This window comes from Ochotona curzoniae, unplaced genomic scaffold, assembly GCF_017591425.1.
Source record: "Ochotona curzoniae isolate NIBS_2020 unplaced genomic scaffold, NIBS_Ocur_1.0 patch137, whole genome shotgun sequence".
Lineage (NCBI taxonomy): Eukaryota > Metazoa > Chordata > Mammalia > Lagomorpha > Ochotonidae > Ochotona > Ochotona curzoniae.
Window position 1 is genome coordinate 154,620 of NW_024466681.1, and position 16,022 is coordinate 170,641.

Genomic DNA, 16,022 nt, shown 5'->3' on the forward strand with positions numbered 1-16,022 from the left:
GGTGGGCTTGGGCGGGCGGTGCAGCTGGTGTGCGGGCTTGGGTGGGCTTGGGCGGGCGGTCGGGCAGGGCAGGGTGGTCGAGCAAAGCAGGGCAGGGCTGGGCAGGGGCGGGCAGGGGCGGCAGCAGGCTGAAGAGCGGCTGTGATGTGGTGTGTGTCGTCTACGGCCATACCACCCTGAACGTGCCCGATCTGGGAAGCTAAGCAGGGTCGGGCCTGGTTAGTACTTGGATGGGAGAGCGCCTGGGAATACCGGGTGCTGTAGGCTTTTGCCCGTACCCGCTCCCTCCTTTTCCTGCCTGCCTGCCCGCCCCGCTCGCCCACCAAGCCCCAGCCCACACCCCCGACCAGCTCAGAACCCCGGCACACCACCAGCACCCTGCCACCTGCTCCCCTGCCTACCTGCTTTGGCCTGCCCAGCTTCCCTTCCCACACGCCTCCCACGCCCCATGCAACCCAGGGCCCCCCAACCACCGCCGCGTGCAACGGTGCCCACCCCGAGGCCCCACACACACTCGCCAGCGCCCCAGCCCGCCCCCCCCCGCACAGCCAAATGCCACACACACACACACACACACACACACACACACACACACACAGCCAACCTCTTCTGCCAAGCACGCACACACTCACGCACGCCACGCCACCATCTGCCCTCGGCCCGCAGCCTCCCTGGCCACCTGCCCACACCCACACCCACACCCACACCCGGAATCGGGCCCCTCCAGGGCACACAGCGCCCGCAGCCAGCCTCCAACAGCACCAACAGCAGCACCACCTCGCCAGCCCAGGCTCGCCACTGCGCAGGGCCCGCCTGCACGCACACTCAGTGGTCCTGTGCCAGGCCTGGGGAGAAACTTGCCTGCACGCCACCTGCCAGAGCTCACCCGAGGGACCCCCTCACCCACCAACCCACCCACCCACCCGGCCGGCAACCCTCCGCTGGGCACCCTCCCCCGGCCCCCGCAGACACACCCCCACCGCAGACACCAGCCGCAGTCCCGCCCCTGGGTGTAGGGGATGCCCAGGCGCCCCACTGTGGCGTGGGCAAACCTGCCCTGTGGACCGAAATGCCTCTTGTGCCCCGAAGCCTGTGGGTGGTGTAGGACTGAGTGCGTGCCTGCTGCCTGCGTGCTGGCCTGTGCGTGCGTGTGTGCATCAGTCGGTGGGTGAGGGTGACCCCGTGCGCTGGAGTGTGCCGTGCGGCGCGGCCCGGCCACCCCGGCTCCCTCGCGACCCTCGGCTCCCGGTGCCCGGTCCCAGGTCCCGACCCGTGGTGGTGCCCAGCGTTGCTGATTGCTTGCTGCGTCACTTGCTTGCTCGGGCGGGAGTGAGGGTGGCTGTGGGGGAAGGGATGGGGGTGGGAGAGGGGGTGGGATGGGGAGCGGGGAGCGTCCCCGGGGCGCCCGTTCTCCATGGGGCCTGCCTGCCTGCCTGCCTGCTCGCCCGCCGGGGCTGGGTGTCCGGGACCCCGTGGGTGCGTGCGTGCGTGCGTGCGTGTGCCAGCTGCCGGGGCTCCCAGCGTCGTGCCCAGCCGTAGGAGGGCAGGGCGCAGCAGTGTGAGGCGCCCCCTCGAAGCCCAGCCGCGAAGGCCAGCCCTCCAGCCCTCTGGCGGCGGCAGAGGAGGCAGCAGCGCCTCCCGAGCTGCAGGAGGCCTAGGGACCAGGAGAATGCGGGGGTGCGGGGTGAGGCGCCCTGGCTGGGGGCAGGGGGAGGCGGCCTGCGATGAGAGCTGGAGTGTCCTGGGGGGTCGCTGAAGCAGGAGGTGGGCCGGTGTTGGCCTGGCGGTGCGGGCAGGGGCGGCAGCGGGTGCAGCAGGGGTGGAGGGTGGGCTTGGGCGGGCGGTGCAGCTGGTGTGCGGGCTTGGGTGGGCTTGGGCGGGCGGTCGGGCAGGGCAGGGTGGTCGAGCAAAGCAGGGCAGGGCTGGGCAGGGGCGGGCAGGGGCGGCAGCAGGCTGAAGAGCGGCTGTGATGTGGTGTGTGTCGTCTACGGCCATACCACCCTGAACGTGCCCGATCTGGGAAGCTAAGCAGGGTCGGGCCTGGTTAGTACTTGGATGGGAGAGCGCCTGGGAATACCGGGTGCTGTAGGCTTTTGCCCGTGCCTGCTCCCTCCTTTTCCTGCCTGCCTGCCCGCCCCGCTCGCCCACCAAGCCCCAGCCCACACCCCGACCAGCTCAGAACCCCGGCACACCACCAGCACCCTGCCACCTGCTCCCCTGCCAACCTGCTTTGGCCTGCCCAGCTTCCCTTCCCACACGCCTCCCACGCCCCATGCAACCCAGGGCCCATCAGCCACCACCGCGTGCAACGGTGCCCACCCCGAGGCCCCACACACACTAGCCAGCCCCCCAGCCCGCCCTACCCTGCACAGCCAAATGCCACACACACACACACACACACACACACACACACTCTTCTGCCAAGCACGCACACACTCACGCACGCCACGCCACCATCTGCCCTCGGCCCGCAGCCTCCCTGGCCACCTGCCCACACCCACACCCACACCCACACCCGGAATCGGGCCCCTCCAGGGCACACAGCGCCCGCAGCCAGCCTCCAACAGCACCAACAGCAGCACCACCTCGCCAGCCCAGGCTCGCCACTGCGCAGGGCCCGCCTGCACGCACACTCAGTGGTCCTGTGCCAGGCCTGGGGAGAAACTTGCCTGCACGCCACCTGCCAGAGCCCACCCGAGGGACCCCCTCACCCACCAACCCACCCACCCACCCGGCCGGCAACCCTCCGCTGGGCACCCTCCCCCGGCCCCCGCAGACACACCCCCACCGCAGACACCAGCCGCAGTCCCGCCCCTGGGTGTAGGGGATGCCCAGGCGCCCCACTGTGGCGTGGGCAAACCTGCCCTGTGGACCGAAATGCCTCTTGTGCCCCGAAGCCTGTGGGTGGTGTAGGACTGAGTGCGTGCCTGCTGCCTGCGTGCTGGCCTGTGCGTGCGTGTGTGCATCAGTCGGTGGGTGAGGGTGACCCCGTGCGCTGGAGTGTGCCGTGCGGCGCGGCCCGGCCACCCCGGCTCCCTCGCGACCCTCGGCTCCCGGTGCCCGGGCCCAGGTCCCGACCCGTGGTGGTGCCCAGCGTGGCTGATTGCTTGCTGCGTCACTTGCTTGCTCGGCGGGAGTGAGGGTGGCTGTGGGGGAAGGGATGGGGGTGGGAGAGGGGTGGGATGGGGAGCGGGGAGCGTCCCCGGGGCGCCCGTTCTCCATGGGGCCTGCCTGCCTGTCTGCTCGCCCGCCGGGGCTGGGTGTCCGGGACCCCGTGGGTGCGTGCGTGCGTGTGCCAGCTGCCGGGGCTCCCAGCGTCGTGCCCAGCCGTAGGAGGGCAGGGCGCAGCAGTGTGAGGCGCCCCCTCGAAGCCCAGCCGCGAAGGCCAGCCCTCCAGCCCTCTGGCGGCGGCAGAGGAGGCAGCAGCGCCTCCCGAGCTGCAGGAGGCCTAGGGACCAGGAGAATGCGGGGGTGCGGGGTGAGGCGCCCTGGCTGCGGGCAGGGGGAGGCGGCCTGCGATGAGAGCTGGAGTGTCCTGGGGTTCGCTGAAGCAGGAGGTGGGCCGGTGTTGGCCTGGCGGTGCGGGCAGGGGCGGCAGCGGGTGCAGCAGGGGTGGAGGGTGGGCTTGGGCGGGCGGTGCAGCTGGTGTGCGGGCTTGGGTGGGCTTGGGCGGGCGGTCGGGCAGGGCAGGGTGGTCGAGCAAAGCAGGGCAGGGCTGGGCAGGGGCGGGCAGGGGCGGCAGCAGGCTGAAGAGCGGCTGTGATGTGGTGTGTGTCGTCTACGGCCATACCACCCTGAACGTGCCCGATCTGGGAAGCTAAGCAGGGTCGGGCCTGGTTAGTACTTGGATGGGAGAGCGCCTGGGAATACCGGGTGCTGTAATCTTTTGCCCGTGCCCGCTCCCTCCTTTTCCTGCCTGCCTGCCCGCCCCACTCGCCCACCAAGCCCCAGCCCACACCCCGACCAGCTCAGAACCCCGGCACACCACCAGCACCCTGCCACCTGCTCCCCTGCCTACCTGCTTTGGCCTGCCCAGCTTCCCTTCCCACACGCCTCCCACGCCCCATGCAACCCAGGGCCCATCAGCCACCACCGCGTGCAACGGTGCCCACCCCGAGGCCCCACACACACTAGCCAGCGCCCCAGCCCGCCCTACCCTGCACAGCCAAATGCCACAAACACACACACACACACACACACACACACACACAGCCAACCTCTTCTGCCAAGCACGCACACACTCACGCACGCCACGCCACCATCTGCCCTCGGCCCGCAGCCTCCCTGGCCACCTGCCCACACCCACACCCACACCCACACCCGGAATCGGGCCCCTCCAGGGCACACAGCGCCCGCAGCCAGCCTCCAACAGCACCAACAGCAGCACCACCTCGCCAGCCCAGGCTCGCCACTGTGCAAGGCCCGCCTGCACGCACACTCAGTGGTCCTGTGCCAGGCCTGGGGAGAAACTTGCCTGCACGCCACCTGCCAGAGCCCACCCGAGGGACCCCCTCACCCACCAACCCACCCACCCACCCGGCCGGCAACCCTCCGCTGGGCACCCTCCCCCGGCCCCCGCAGACACACCCCCACCGCAGACACCAGCCGCAGTCCCGCCCCTGGGTGTAGGGGATGCCCAGGCGCCCCACTGTGGCGTGGGCAAACCTGCCCTGTGGACCGAAATGCCTCTTGTGCCCCGAAGCCTGTGGGTGGTGTAGGACTGAGTGCGTGCCTGCTGCCTGCGTGCTGGCCTGTGCGTGCGTGTGTGCATCAGTCGGTGGGTGAGGGTGACCCCGTGCGCTGGAGTGTGCCGTGCGGCGCGGCCCGGCCACCCCGGCTCCCTCGCGACCCTCGGCTCCCGGTGCCCGGGCCCAGGTCCCGACCCGTGGTGGTGCCCAGCGTGGCTGATTGCTTGCTGCGTCACTTGCTTGCTCGGCGGGAGTGAGGGTGGCTGTGGGGGAAGGGATGGGGGTGGGAGAGGGGGTGGGATGGGGAGCGGGGAGCGTCCCCGGGGCGCCCGTTCTCCATGGGGCCTGCCTGCCTGCCTGCCTGCTCGCCCGCCGGGGCTGGGTGTCCGGGACCCCGTGGGTGCGTGCGTGCGTGCGTGCGTGTGCCAGCTGCCGGGGCTCCCAGCGTCGTGCCCAGCCGTAGGAGGGCAGGGCGCAGCAGTGTGAGGCGCCCCCTCGAAGCCCAGCCGCGAAGGCCAGCCCTCCAGCCCTCTGGCGGCGGCAGAGGAGGCAGCAGCGCCTCCCGAGCTGCAGGAGGCCTAGGGACCAGGAGAATGCGGGGGTGCGGGGTGAGGCGCCCTGGCTGCGGGCAGGGGGAGGCGGCCTGCGATGAGAGCTGGAGTGTCCTGGGGTTCGCTGAAGCAGGAGGTGGGCCGGTGTTGGCCTGGCGGTGCGGGCAGGGGCGGCAGCGGGTGCAGCAGGGGTGGAGGGTGGGCTTGGGCGGGCGGTGCAGCTGGTGTGCGGGCTTGGGTGGGCTTGGGCGGGCGGTCGGGCAGGGCAGGGTGGTCGAGCAAAGCAGGGCAGGGCTGGGCAGGGGCGGGCAGGGGCGGCAGCAGGCTGAAGAGCGGCTGTGATGTGGTGTGTGTCGTCTACGGCCATACCACCCTGAACGTGCCCGATCTGGGAAGCTAAGCAGGGTCGGGCCTGGTTAGTACTTGGATGGGAGAGCGCCTGGGAATACCGGGTGCTGTAGGTTTTGCCCGTGCCCGCTCCCTCCTTTTCCTGCCTGCCTGCCCGCCCCGCCCGCCCACCAAGCCCCAGCCCACACCCCCGACCAGCTCAGAACCCCGGCACACCACCAGCACCCTGCCACCTGCTCCCCTGCCTACCTGCTTTGGCCTGCCCAGCTTCCCTTCCCACACGCCTCCCAGGTCCCATGCATCCCAGGGCCCCCCGCCACTGCCGCGTGCAACGGTGCCCACCCCGAGGCCCCACACACACTAGCCAGCGCCCCAGCCCGCCCTACCCTGCACAGCCAAATGCCACAAACACACACACACACACACACACACACACACACAGCCAACCTCTTCTGCCAAGCACGCACACACTCACGCACGCCACGCCACCATCTGCCCTCGGCCCGCAGCCTCCCTGGCCACCTGCCCACACCCACACCCACACCCACAATCGGGCCCCTCCAGGGCACACAGCGCCCGCAGCCAGCCTCCAACAGCACCAACAGCAGCACCACCTCGCCAGCCCAGGCTCGCCACTGCGCAGGGCCCGCCTGCACGCACACTCAGTGGTCCTGTGCCAGGCCTGGGGAGAAACTTGCCTGCACGCCACCTGCCAGAGCCCACCCAAGGGACGCCCCTCACCCACCAACCCACCCACCCACCCGGCCGGCAACCCTCCGCTGGGCACCCTCCCCCGGCCCCCGCAGACACCAGCCGCAGTCCCGCCCCTGGGTGTAGGGGATGCCCAGGCGCCCCACTGTGGCGTGGGCAAACCTGCCCTGTGGACCGAAATGCCTCTTGTGCCCCGAAGCCTGTGGGTGGTGTAGGACTGAGTGCGTGCCTGCTGCCTGCGTGCTGGCCTGTGCGTGCGTGTGTGCATCAGTCGGTGGGTGAGGGTGACCCCGTGCGCTGGAGTGTGCCGTGCGGCGCGGCCCGGCCACCCCGGCTCCCTCGCGACCCTCGGCTCCCGGTGCCCGGGCCCAGGTCCCGACCCGTGGTGGTGCCCAGCGTGGCTGATTGCTTGCTGCGTCACTTGCTTGCTCGGCGGGAGTGAGGGTGGCTGTGGGGGAAGGGATGGGGGTGGGAGAGGGGGTGGGATGGGGAGCGGGGAGCGTCCCCGGGGCGCCCGTTCTCCATGGGGCCTGCCTGCCTGCCTGCCTGCTCGCCCGCCGGGGCTGGGTGTCCGGGACCCCGTGGGTGCGTGCGTGCGTGCGTGTGCCAGCTGCCGGGGCTCCCAGCGTCGTGCCCAGCCGTAGGAGGGCAGGGCGCAGCAGTGTGAGGCGCCCCCTCGAAGCCCAGCCGCGAAGGCCAGCCCTCCAGCCCTCTGGCGGCGGCAGAGGAGGCAGCAGCGCCTCCCGAGCTGCAGGAGGCCTAGGGACCAGGAGAATGCGGGGGTGCGGGGTGAGGCGCCCTGGCTGGGGGCAGGGGGAGGCGGCCTGCGATGAGAGCTGGAGTGTCCTGGGGGGTCGCTGAAGCAGGAGGTGGGCCGGTGTTGGCCTGGCGGTGCGGGCAGGGGCGGCAGCGGGTGCAGCAGGGGTGGAGGGTGGGCTTGGGCGGGCGGTGCAGCTGGTGTGCGGGCTTGGGTGGGCTTGGGCGGGCGGTCGGGCAGGGCAGGGTGGTCGAGCAAAGCAGGGCAGGGCTGGGCAGGGGCGGGCAGGGGCGGCAGCAGGCTGAAGAGCGGCTGTGATGTGGTGTGTGTCGTCTACGGCCATACCACCCTGAACGTGCCCGATCTGGGAAGCTAAGCAGGGTCGGGCCTGGTTAGTACTTGGATGGGAGAGCGCCTGGGAATACCGGGTGCTGTAGGTTTTGCCCGTACCCGCTCCCTCCTTTTCCTGCCTGCCTGCCCGCCCCGCTCGCCCACCAAGCCCCAGCCCACACCCCCGACCAGCTCAGAACCCCGGCACACCACCAGCACCCTGCCACCTGCTCCCCTGCCTACCTGCTTTGGCCTGCCCAGCTTCCCTTCCCACACGCCTCCCACGCCCCATGCAACCCAGGGCCCCCCGCCACCGCCGCGTGCAACGGTGCCCACCCCGAGGCCCCACACACACTAGCCAGCGCCCCAGCCCGCCCTACCCTGCACAGCCAAATGCCACAAACACACACACACACACACACACACACAGCCAACCTCTTCTGCCAAGCACGCACACACTCACGCACGCCACGCCACCATCTGCCCTCGGCCCGCAGCCTCCCTGGCCACCTGCCCACACCCACACCCACACCCACACCCGGAATCGGGCCCCTCCAGGGCACACAGCGCCCGCAGCCAGCCTCCAACAGCACCAACAGCAGCACCACCTCGCCAGCCCAGGCTCGCCACTGCGCAGGGCCCGCCTGCACGCACACTCAGTGGTCCTGTGCCAGGCCTGGGGAGAAACTTGCCTGCACGCCACCTGCCAGAGCCCACCCGAGGGACCCCCTCACCCACCAACCCACCCACCCACCCGGCCGGCAACCCTCCGCTGGGCACCCTCCCCCGGCCCCCGCAGACACACCCCCACCGCAGACACCAGCCGCAGTCCCGCCCCTGGGTGTAGGGGATGCCCAGGCGCCCCACTGTGGCGTGGGCAAACCTGCCCTGTGGACCGAAATGCCTCTTGTGCCCCGAAGCCTGTGGGTGGTGTAGGACTGAGTGCGTGCCTGCTGCCTGCGTGCTGGCCTGTGCGTGCGTGTGTGCATCAGTCGGTGGGTGAGGGTGACCCCGTGCGCTGGAGTGTGCCGTGCGGCGCGGCCCGGCCACCCCGGCTCCCTCGCGACCCTCGGCTCCCGGTGCCCGGTCCCGACCCGTGGTGGTGCCCAGCGTGGCTGATTGCTTGCTGCGTCACTTGCTTGCTCGGCGGGAGTGAGGGTGGCTGTGGGGGAAGGGATGGGGGTGGGAGAGGGGGTGGGATGGGGAGCGGGGAGCGTCCCCGGGGCGCCCGTTCTCCATGGGGCCTGCCTGCCTGCCTGCCTGCTCGCCCGCCGGGGCTGGGTGTCCGGGACCCCGTGGGTGCGTGCGTGCGTGCGTGCGTGTGCCAGCTGCCGGGGCTCCCAGCGTCGTGCCCAGCCGTAGGAGGGCAGGGCGCAGCAGTGTGAGGCGCCCCCTCGAAGCCCAGCCGCGAAGGCCAGCCCTCCAGCCCTCTGGCGGCGGCAGAGGAGGCAGCAGCGCCTCCCGAGCTGCAGGAGGCCTAGGGACCAGGAGAATGCGGGGGTGCGGGGTGAGGCGCCCTGGCTGCGGGCAGGGGGAGGCGGCCTGCGATGAGAGCTGGAGTGTCCTGGGGTTCGCTGAAGCAGGAGGTGGGCCGGTGTTGGCCTGGCGGTGCGGGCAGGGGCGGCAGCGGGTGCAGCAGGGGTGGAGGGTGGGCTTGGGCGGGCGGTGCAGCTGGTGTGCGGGCTTGGGTGGGCTTGGGCGGGCGGTCGGGCAGGGCAGGGTGGTCGAGCAAAGCAGGGCAGGGCTGGGCAGGGGCGGGCAGGGGCGGCAGCAGGCTGAAGAGCGGCTGTGATGTGGTGTGTGTCGTCTACGGCCATACCACCCTGAACGTGCCCGATCTGGGAAGCTAAGCAGGGTCGGGCCTGGTTAGTACTTGGATGGGAGAGCGCCTGGGAATACCGGGTGCTGTAGGTTTTGCCCGTGCCCGCTCCCTCCTTTTCCTGCCTGCCTGCCCGCCCCGCTCGCCCACCAAGCCCCAGCCCACACCCCCGACCAGCTCAGAACCCCGGCACACCACCAGCACCCTGCCACCTGCTCCCCTGCCTACCTGCTTTGGCCTGCCCAGCTTCCCTTCCCACACGCCTCCCACGCCCCATGCAACCCAGGGCCCATCCGCCACCACCGCGTGCAACGGTGCCCACCCCGAGGCCCCACACACACTAGCCAGCGCCCCAGCCCGCCCTACCCTGCACAGCCAAATGCCACAACACACACACACACACACACACACACACAGCCAACCTCTTCTGCCAAGCACGCACACACTCACGCACGCCACGCCACCATCTGCCCTCGGCCCGCAGCCTCCCTGGCCACCTGCCCACACCCACACCCACACCCACACCCGGAATCGGGCCCCTCCAGGGCACACAGCGCCCGCAGCCAGCCTCCAACAGCACCAACAGCAGCACCACCTCGCCAGCCCAGGCTCGCCACTGCGCAGGGCCCGCCTGCACGCACACTCAGTGGTCCTGTGCCAGGCCTGGGGAGAAACTTGCCTGCACGCCACCTGCCAGAGCCCACCCGAGGGACCCCCTCACCCACCAACCCACCCACCCACCCGGCCGGCAACCCTCCGCTGGGCACCCTCCCCCGGCCCCCGCAGACACACCCCCACCGCAGACACCAGCCGCAGTCCCGCCCCTGGGTGTAGGGGATGCCCAGGCGCCCCACTGTGGCGTGGGCAAACCTGCCCTGTGGACCGAAATGCCTCTTGTGCCCCGAAGCCTGTGGGTGGTGTAGGACTGAGTGCGTGCCTGCTGCCTGCGTGCTGGCCTGTGCGTGCGTGTGTGCATCAGTCGGTGGGTGAGGGTGACCCCGTGCGCTGGAGTGTGCCGTGCGGCGCGGCCCGGCCACCCCGGCTCCCTCGCGACCCTCGGCTCCCGGTGCCCGGGCCCAGGTCCCGACCCGTGGTGGTGCCCAGCGTGGCTGATTGCTTGCTGCGTCACTTGCTTGCTCGGCGGGAGTGAGGGTGGCTGTGGGGGAAGGGATGGGGGTGGGAGAGGGGGTGGGATGGGGAGCGGGGAGCGTCCCCGGGGCGCCCGTTCTCCATGGGGCCTGCCTGCCTGCCTGCCTGCTCGCCCGCCGGGGCTGGGTGTCCGGGACCCCGTGGGTGCGTGCGTGCGTGCGTGTGCCAGCTGCCGGGGCTCCCAGCGTCGTGCCCAGCCGTAGGAGGGCAGGGCGCAGCAGTGTGAGGCGCCCCCTCGAAGCCCAGCCGCGAAGGCCAGCCCTCCAGCCCTCTGGCGGCGGCAGAGGAGGCAGCAGCGCCTCCCGAGCTGCAGGAGGCCTAGGGACCAGGAGAATGCGGGGGTGCGGGGTGAGGCGCCCTGGCTGCGGGCAGGGGGAGGCGGCCTGCGATGAGAGCTGGAGTGTCCTGGGGTTCGCTGAAGCAGGAGGTGGCCTGGGGTTGGCCTGGCGGTGCGGGCAGGGGCGGCAGCGGGTGCAGCAGGGGTGGAGGGTGGGCTTGGGCGGGCGGTGCAGCTGGTGTGCGGGCTTGGGTGGGCTTGGGCGGGCGGTCGGGCAGGGCAGGGTGGTCGAGCAAAGCAGGGCAGGGCTGGGCAGGGGCGGGCAGGGGCGGCAGCAGGCTGAAGAGCGGCTGTGATGTGGTGTGTGTCGTCTACGGCCATACCACCCTGAACGTGCCCGATCTGGGAAGCTAAGCAGGGTCGGGCCTGGTTAGTACTTGGATGGGAGAGCGCCTGGGAATACCGGGTGCTGTAGGTTTTGCCCGTGCCCGCTCCCTCCTTTTCCTGCCTGCCTGCCCCGCCCCGCTCGCCCACCAAGCCCCAGCCCACACCCCGACCAGCTCAGAACCCCGGCACACCACCAGCACCCTGCCACCTGCTGCTCCCTGCCTACCTGCTTTGGCCTGCCCAGCTTCCCTTCCCACACGCCTCCCACGCCCCATGCAACCCAGGGCCCCCCCGCCACCACCGCGTGCAACGGTGCCCACCCCGAGGCCCCACACACACTAGCCAGCGCCCCAGCCCGCCCTACCCTGCACAGCCAAATGCCACAAACACACACACACACACACACACACACACACACAGCCAACCTCTTCTGCCAAGCACACACTCACGCACGCCACGCCACCATCTGCCCTCGGCCCGCAGCCTCCCTGGCCACCTGCCCACACCCACACCCACACCCGGAATCGGGCCCCTCCAGGGCACACAGCACCCGCAGCCAGCCTCCAACAGCACCAACAGCAGCACCACCTCGCCAGCCCAGGCTCGCCACTGCGCAGGGCCCGCCTGCACGCACACTCAGTGGTCCTGTGCCAGGCCTGGGGAGAAACTTGCCTGCACGCCACCTGCCAGAGCCCACCCGAGGGACCCCCTCACCCACCAACCCACCCACCCACCCGGCCGGCAACCCTCCGCTGGGCACCCTCCCCCGGCCCCCGCAGACACACCCCCACCGCAGACACCAGCCGCAGTCCCGCCCCTGGGTGTGGGTAGGATGCCCAGGCGCCCCACTGTGGCGTGGGCAAACCTGCCCTGTGGACCGAAATGCCTCTTGTGCCCCGAAGCCTGTGGGTGGTGTAGGACTGAGTGCGTGCCTGCTGCCTGCGTGCTGGCCTGTGCGTGCGTGTGTGCATCAGTCGGTGGGTGAGGGTGACCCCGTGCGCTGGAGTGTGCCGTGCGGCGCGGCCCGGCCACCCCGGCTCCCTCGCGACCCTCGGCTCCCGGTGCCCGGTCCCGACCCGTGGTGGTGCCCAGCGTGGCTGATTGCTTGCTGCGTCACTTGCTTGCTCGGCGGGAGTGAGGGTGGCTGTGGGGGAAGGGATGGGGGTGGGAGAGGGGGTGGGATGGGGAGCGGGGAGCGTCCCCGGGGCGCCCGTTCTCCATGGGGCCTGCCTGCCTGCCTGCCTGCTCGCCCGCCGGGGCTGGGTGTCCGGGACCCCGTGGGTGCGTGCGTGCGTGCGTGCGTGCGTGTGCCAGCTGCCGGGGCTCCCAGCGTCGTGCCCAGCCGTAGGAGGGCAGGGCGCAGCAGTGTGAGGCGCCCCCTCGAAGCCCAGCCGCGAAGGCCAGCCCTCCAGCCCTCTGGCGGCGGCAGAGGAGGCAGCAGCGCCTCCCGAGCTGCAGGAGGCCTAGGGACCAGGAGAATGCGGGGGTGCGGGGTGAGGCGCCCTGGCTGCGGGCAGGGGGAGGCGGCCTGCGATGAGAGCTGGAGTGTCCTGGGGTTCGCTGAAGCAGGAGGTGGGCCGGTGTTGGCCTGGCGGTGCGGGCAGGGGCGGCAGCGGGTGCAGCAGGGGTGGAGGGTGGGCTTGGGCGGGCGGTGCAGCTGGTGTGCGGGCTTGGGTGGGCTTGGGCGGGCGGTCGGGCAGGGCAGGGTGGTCGAGCAAAGCAGGGCAGGGCTGGGCAGGGGCGGGCAGGGGCGGCAGCAGGCTGAAGAGCGGCTGTGATGTGGTGTGTGTCGTCTACGGCCATACCACCCTGAACGTGCCCGATCTGGGAAGCTAAGCAGGGTCGGGCCTGGTTAGTACTTGGATGGGAGAGCGCCTGGGAATACCGGGTGCTGTAGGTTTTGCCCGTGCCCGCTCCCTCCTTTTCCTGCCTGCCTGCCCGCCCCGCTCGCCCACCAAGCCCCAGCCCACACCCCGACCAGCTCAGAACCCCGGCACACCACCAGCACCCTGCCACCTGCCACCTGCTCCCCTGCCTACCTGCTTTGGCCTGCCCAGCTTCCCTTCCCACACGCCTCCCACGCCCCATGCAACCCAGGGCCCATCAGCCACCACCGCGTGCAACGGTGCCCACCCCGAGGCCCCACACACACTAGCCAGCGCCCCAGCCCGCCCTACCCTGCACAGCCAAATGCCACAAACACACACACACACACAGCCAACCTCTTCTGCCAAGCACGCACACACTCACGCACGCCACGCCACCATCTGCCCTCGGCCCGCAGCCTCCCTGGCCACCTGCCCACACCCACACCCACACCCACACCCGGAATCGGGCCCCTCCAGGGCACACAGCGCCCGCAGCCAGCCTCCAACAGCACCAACAGCAGCACCACCTCGCCAGCCCAGGCTCGCCACTGCGCAGGGCCCGCCTGCACGCACACTCAGTGGTCCTGTGCCAGGCCTGGGGAGAAACTTGCCTGCACGCCACCTGCCAGAGCCCACCCGAGGGACCCCCTCACCCACCAACCCACCCACCCACCCGGCCGGCAACCCTCCGCTGGGCACCCTCCCCCGGCCCCCGCAGACACACCCCCACCGCAGACACCAGCCGCAGTCCCGCCCCTGGGTGTACCCTGGGTGTAGGGGATGCCCAGGCGCCCCACTGTGGCGTGGGCAAACCTGCCCTGTGGACCGAAATGCCTCTTGTGCCCCGAAGCCTGTGGGTGGTGTAGGACTGAGTGCGTGCCTGCTGCCTGCGTGCTGGCCTGTGCGTGCGTGTGTGCATCAGTCGGTGGGTGAGGGTGACCCCGTGCGCTGGAGTGTGCCGTGCGGCGCGGCCCGGCCACCCCGGCTCCCTCGCGACCCTCGGCTCCCGGTGCCCGGGCCCAGGTCCCGACCCGTGGTGGTGCCCAGCGTGGCTGATTGCTTGCTGCGTCACTTGCTTGCTCGGCGGGAGTGAGGGTGGCTGTGGGGGAAGGGATGGGGGTGGGAGAGGGGGTGGGATGGGGAGCGGGGAGCGTCCCCGGGGCGCCCGTTCTCCATGGGGCCTGCCTGCCTGCCTGCCTGCTCGCCCGCCGGGGCTGGGTGTCCGGGACCCCGTAGGTGCGTGCGTGTGCGTGCCAGCTGCCGGGGCTCCCAGCGTCGTGCCCAGCCGTAGGAGGGCAGGGCGCAGCAGTGTGAGGCGCCCCCTCGAAGCCCAGCCGCGAAGGCCAGCCCTCCAGCCCTCTGGCGGCGGCAGAGGAGGCAGCAGCGCCTCCCGAGCTGCAGGAGGCCTAGGGACCAGGAGAATGCGGGGGTGCGGGGTGAGGCGCCCTGGCTGCGGGCAGGGGGAGGCGGCCTGCGATGAGAGCTGGAGTGTCCTGGGGTTCGCTGAAGCAGGAGGTGGGCCGGTGTTGGCCTGGCGGTGCGGGCAGGGGCGGCAGCGGGTGCAGCAGGGGTGGAGGGTGGGCTTGGGCGGGCGGTGCAGCTGGTGTGCGGGCTTGGGTGGGCTTGGGCGGGCGGTCGGGCAGGGCAGGGTGGTCGAGCAAAGCAGGGCAGGGCTGGGCAGGGGCGGGCAGGGGCGGCAGCAGGCTGAAGAGCGGCTGTGATGTGGTGTGTGTCGTCTACGGCCATACCACCCTGAACGTGCCCGATCTGGGAAGCTAAGCAGGGTCGGGCCTGGTTAGTACTTGGATGGGAGAGCGCCTGGGAATACCGGGTGCTGTAGGTTTTGCCCGTGCCCGCTCCCTCCTTTTCCTGCCTGCCTGCCCGCCCCGCTCGCCCACCAAGCCCCAGCCCACACCCCCGACCAGCTCAGAACCCCGGCACACCACCAGCACCCTGCCACCTGCCACCTGCTCCCCTGCCTACCTGCTTTGGCCTGCCCAGCTTCCCTTCCCACACGCCTCCCACGCCCCATGCAACCCAGGGCCCATCAGCCACCACCGCGTGCAACGGTGCCCACCCCGAGGCCCCACACACACTAGCCAGCGCCCCAGCCCGCCCTACCCTGCACAGCCAAATGCCACAAACACACACACACACAGCCAACCTCTTCTGCCAAGCACGCACACACTCACGCACGCCACGCCACCATCTGCCCTCGGCCCGCAGCCTCCCTGGCCACCTGCCCACACCCACACCCACACCCACACCCACACCCGGAATCGGGCCCCTCCAGGGCACACAGCGCCCGCAGCCAGCCTCCAACAGCACCAACAGCAGCACCACCTCGCCAGCCCAGGCTCGCCACTGCGCAGGGCCCGCCTGCACGCACACTCAGTGGTCCTGTGCCAGGCCTGGGGAGAAACTTGCCTGCACGCCACCTGCCACAGCCCACCCGAGGGACCCCCTCACCCACCAACCCACCCACCCACCCGGCCGGCAACCCTCCGCTGGGCACCCTCCCCCGGCCCCCGCAGACACACCCCCACCGCAGACACCAGCCGCAGTCCCGCCCCTGGGTGTAGGGGATGCCCAGGCGCCCCACTGTGGCGTGGGCAAACCTGCCCTGTGGACCGAAATGCCTCTTGTGCCCCGAAGCCTGTGGGTGGTGTAGGACTGAGTGCGTGCCTGCTGCCTGCGTGCTGGCCTGTGCGTGCGTGTGTGCATCAGTCGGTGGGTGAGGGTGACCCCGTGCGCTGGAGTGTGCCGTGCGGCGCGGCCCGGCCACCCCGGCTCCCTCGCGACCCTCGGCTCCCGGTGCCCGGGCCCAGGTCCCGACCCGTGGTGGTGCCCAGCGTGGCTGATTGCTTGCTGCGTCACTTGCTTGCTCGGCGGGAGTGAGGGTGGCTGTGGGGGAAGGGATGGGGGTGGGAGAGGGGGTGGGATGGGGAGCGGGGAGCGTCCCCGGGGCGCCCGTTCTCCATGGGGCCTGCCTGCCTGCCTGCCTGCTCGCCCGCCGGGGCTGGGTGTCCGGGACCCCGTGGGTGCGTGCGTGCGTGCGTGCGTGTGCCAGCTGCCGGGGCTCCCAGCGTCGTGCCCAGCCGTAGGAGGGCAGGGCGCAGCAGTGTGAGGCGCCCCCT

The 16,022-nt window shown here is 71.3% G+C and overlaps 9 pseudogenes; all 9 read left to right on the forward strand.

Moving 5' to 3' along the window:
* The first annotated feature begins 158 nt into the window (after positions 1-158).
* On the forward strand, positions 159-267 carry LOC121166400 (annotated as a pseudogene).
* A 1,716-nt stretch (positions 268-1,983) lies between these two features.
* Positions 1,984-2,092, forward strand: LOC121166401 (annotated as a pseudogene).
* Positions 2,093-3,776: 1,684 nt separating this feature from the next.
* On the forward strand, positions 3,777-3,885 carry LOC121166414 (annotated as a pseudogene).
* A 1,709-nt stretch (positions 3,886-5,594) lies between these two features.
* On the forward strand, positions 5,595-5,703 carry LOC121166404 (annotated as a pseudogene).
* A 1,683-nt stretch (positions 5,704-7,386) lies between these two features.
* LOC121166405 lies at positions 7,387-7,495 on the forward strand (annotated as a pseudogene).
* A 1,695-nt stretch (positions 7,496-9,190) lies between these two features.
* LOC121166407 lies at positions 9,191-9,299 on the forward strand (annotated as a pseudogene).
* A 1,700-nt stretch (positions 9,300-10,999) lies between these two features.
* LOC121166408 lies at positions 11,000-11,108 on the forward strand (annotated as a pseudogene).
* Positions 11,109-12,808: 1,700 nt separating this feature from the next.
* LOC121166409 lies at positions 12,809-12,917 on the forward strand (annotated as a pseudogene).
* Positions 12,918-14,619: 1,702 nt separating this feature from the next.
* On the forward strand, positions 14,620-14,728 carry LOC121166410 (annotated as a pseudogene).
* Positions 14,729-16,022: the final 1,294 nt, after the last annotated feature.